General features: G+C 39.9%; 1 pseudogene; it reads right to left on the reverse strand.

The window, feature by feature from the left end:
• Nucleotides 1–3,789: 3,789 nt before the first annotated feature.
• The window catches only part of LOC138056248 (uncharacterized), a 666-nt pseudogene continuing 143 nt past the window's right edge, over nt 3,790–4,312 (reverse strand).

The following is a 4,312-nucleotide window of genomic DNA, read 5'->3' on the forward strand; positions in this document are numbered from 1 at the left end:
AAGCGTTTTTTTTCGCCGATTAGAATATTTTCGGTGATTCCCCTACTTTTTTTTTTAGACGCAAAAAAAATCAATATTTTGCAGAAAACTTAGCTAAACAACACACACAGCATGAAAATACATCCAATAATCTAGCAGTCTGCAAAGTTCCAAGTCAGTAAAATAATAAAAAATATTTTTCTCACAAAGTCAAAATTCTGAGGGTACCAGGTAGGGAAATCATTACCGGGGAACCTCAAGAGAGAGAGAGAGAGAGTTCCTCGCAATAATCTGGACATTTCCAGCACTTGTCTCCTATAGACACCTGAAAAATTCAGGTGGAATCCATGACCCCTGCGATGTGAGGATGGTTGGGCGCACTGGTCAATTTGTTGGGCTCGTTAGTGTCGGTGAAGGACTCGATGAATTAAATGTTTGTATATTTGAAGTGCGGGTTAAAAGAATCCCTTTAGAGCCACCACTTTGAAATGGATGGTATATAGGTGTCTATAAGCGACAATTGCTTACATCAGTAGCTGATAACTATAAGCGAACAACATCCCCATATTCCTGTTAAGAATGAGAGCAGCAAATTGATGTCATAACCGGATGTTTTTGTTTTTGTTTTTGTTTTTGCGGAAAAGGTAGTCTGTATGGGTCGCAGTCTATGCAGAATTCAAGCTGGAGAGGACTATGTAGGAGTATGTAAATTATGGGATTACCAACAATTTATCCACAGTCAAAATATAGTTCAGAAAGAGCACACAGTTTGGCGTTAATCGGGCTAATTTTGATTGAGATACAGCCATTTAAATACATCCAAATTTACAGAGAAATGTTTCGAATGAAGCTATGATCCTCGCAGTTATGAAGGCCATTTTTGTCCAACCGGACGCAGCGTAAGGATGGCCATACATTTCTTTGTAAATTTTGACTTGCTAAGCCATTGAGAATTGGTTATCAGCCACATAGACTGATGTAGCACAGCAATTTGTTATGCATGACTACTCAGGTCCTCAGCCACAAAGGCCGATTGCAGCATAACGTCTTATGCATGGCCACAGAACAAGGTGGTAAAGGGGTTCTGCGGGAGGCATCATTCGAGAAAAGAAAAGGTTCATTACAAATGAAAAGAGCTGAAATGTACTTGTGATCTGTGAATTGATAGTCTAGCGTGATCCATCGTCCTATTGTTTTGTTTATCATGAATCTTGACTAAATTTTCTTGAAAATTGAGAATCTAACTATGGTAGCTTACGTATGTATCACAACTTACAGAAAATGTTGCTATCGTTTGAACAGGCTCCTGTTACAAGTTGTCAACGAAGTGCAATTAATCATTTTTACTGTATTTTACAATTAAACGTGAAAAAATTCGCTGATCATTAACTCCTAAGATGTGTAGCACAATCACCATACCCAATTGGGGGTGACTCAGAAACATTTCCTGATCTATTCAGTTTAACGTCTTCAATAAAGCTATATTTTTACTGAATGCTACGGTTATCCTTGTTGATTAGCATACAGGGTGTAAAAAGCGTAAGCGACTTTTCTTGAGAAAACAAAGGAAAAGGATAGAAAAATAGGAAAATTTTGAGTGTAAAGTATAAAACAATTTTCAAATTGAAAGTCTTCAAAACCATTTTTCATAAAAGAGAACACTTATGTGGATTAACGGACAATAACCAGTGATAACACGCAGTAAATACTACATATGAGCCAAACTTCAACAGTTCAAGTCTATTAAAACTCATTAAAAAAATTCAAAATTCTGTAGTTTCCTTACTGTAACGCTGTGTTTTGGAATTCTGGTGGTCATTCGGTTATTGTTTGAAACAAGTCTTCAATTGATATCTGTGGGTTCAAAACCATCTCAACTAAATGCTCGTACCTTATGCTTTACTTACAGAAAAACTAGTTTGAGGGATCCACTACGAATGGAGAAATCACTTCTCAAAACAGTCACTACCCTTTTTCTGTTCCGCAATTACGCAATAATATTTTTCGAGACCACGCCTTTCAATGTTGCTCCTGATCCAACCAAGGCATAACTGGGTTCCAACCAAGCATTTTCTGAATGCTCACAAGTTCCCCTAGCTATTTCCACAGTTTCGTCCTCGTAGCTTCAGGGTCGCAAAAATATTAGCCTTTGACTGAGTCCCTACGTTTTTTTAACATGCTGGGCCATATTGAACCAAGTCTTGAGTGCCAAACATCACAACCTACTTCGCAAAGAAGCAATGATTTCCATGTGCTTCACAAGGTAACCTTTCCTCTATGGATATTATTGGGAAGTCCACAATGTCTTTTCAGGGGCAATTTTCAGGAAATTGAGAGAGACATCTGCTCTGACCACAGGTAACCCAGGCTCACTGTGTGTGCCACATAGGTAAATATAGAGAACATATGAGGCGAAGTTTAGGTCTAAAAATTTGCTAGAAAATGGAAATAAAAATCGATAAAACTTAACCTGTGGTGAGCTGTTGTTGTCTTTAATACGTACACGAAGTTTCGGGGAAAATGGTCCCCGTTCACCTTCCTTCATAGTAGAGTGACAAGGTAGGAGACAGAAGCCAGCTTAGGGACTGCAATCGACCAGCAAGAAGCACGATTTTTTTCGCGAAAACCGTTGTCCAAGTGTCCAATTCAAAATGGCACTCAACTCGAGACTCCTGGTGACTAGTATAAGTTCTGGAAGGAGGGGAGTCCCAAATTGCTAAAAACAAAACTCACTGAGCAATCTGGGACTCCTCTCCCTCCAGGGGGACTCATTATACTCGTCATTATACTCGTCACCATTTTGAATTGGACACTTTGCGAGGACAACGGTTTCTGGCTGCTATTTTAGCAGGTTAACTTAAAAGTTCTACGGAGTCTGGTGACTTCGCGTTGCTACCTGGAGATGCTTCAGAGGATTCATGGTTTAGAGAAATTCATGTTCCACGAGCCTGGCGTGTTTATTTAGCGACTGGATTCGATTTTCGCGAAAAAAAACGTGCTTGTTTTGGGTCGATTGGAGTCCCTAAGCTGGCTTCCGTCTCCTACCTTGTCACTATACCATGAAGGAAGGTGAACGGGGACCATTTTTCCCGAAACTTGGTGTACGTATTAAAGATAACAACAGCTCACCACATGGTAAGTTTTATCGATTTTTATTTCCATTTTCTAGCAAAATTTCAGACGTAAATTTTGCCTCATATGTTCTCTATATTTACCTATGTGGCACACACAGTGAGCCTGGGTTACCTGTGCTCTGATCTCAAATTGTAAAGTGGAGTAAAAAAGTGGAACAGAAAGCCAGCGTTTAGGGTGTGAATAGAACTAAATGAGGGGATGCTATCCTCCATGTAGTGAGAGCTTTCTGTTTTTACTTTTTATTTGCCTCAAAATTGACTATCTGTATGAAAGACCACGCCTGCAAGGGGTCATGGGTAAATCAAAAATTCAGTTTTAACAGACCAAACTTTAATATTCTCCGAACAATTAGAAAGATGTGAAGGTCTGGGTTGTTAAATAAGCCAAAATAAGTGATTTTCACCCCAATAAACACAATTTCACAATTTTTAGGTATGTTACAGGAATGAGTACGGTGATCATGCTACTCATCTGTATGTATCTCCACACTCACCAGATTCAAACATAGTTATTGATGTGAGGGATATCTGAAAGAAACATGACCAATTTCTAAGAAATTTGGGACTAATTATTGCTACTTAGCTCAAGCAATTTGCATTAACCGTGTTCTGTTCACAACTGAAAATATGTTACTTGTAGGTAATAGGCTGATATCTCGTCTACCCACAGTCTTCATCAGCATTTTAGCGCACATTGACTTCCCGAACACTTGGTCTGCATCGTGTGTGTCAACAGCATGTCCTTAAAGAGATCAGCAGTTGCACCAGTAGGTTCACAATCCTTATAAGCATAGCCACATACATAATCAATTATGGCTATCATGTCATCAGTGCTGGGATTCTCAGGGGGTGAATTTGAAAGAATCAAGCTTACATCCCCATTTGCTCTCCAAGACTGTAATTGGTAGCGAGAATGCTGAACCAGGCATGGATGGTCACGTGACATCCCAAGGCGAGCAGCTCCGTTATGATCTTCCACAACTTCTGGGCCACTCTGCAGTTTCTTCCCTGAACGAAACTCGCTTCCAAATTCCATACGACATACTCATTCCCTTGGTTGCAATCCTGGCTCAGAGTGACGAGGAGTCCTCAAGCAATGATCAGACCAACTGGGCAGACCAACTCGGTTGACTAAGAGCAAATGATCTTCCAGCATTCCATCCTGTGTTGCAGCTATTTCCATGAGCATCTTAACCAGG

This window comes from Montipora capricornis, chromosome 7, assembly GCF_036669925.1.
Source record: "Montipora capricornis isolate CH-2021 chromosome 7, ASM3666992v2, whole genome shotgun sequence".
NCBI classification, from domain to species: domain Eukaryota; kingdom Metazoa; phylum Cnidaria; class Anthozoa; order Scleractinia; family Acroporidae; genus Montipora; species Montipora capricornis.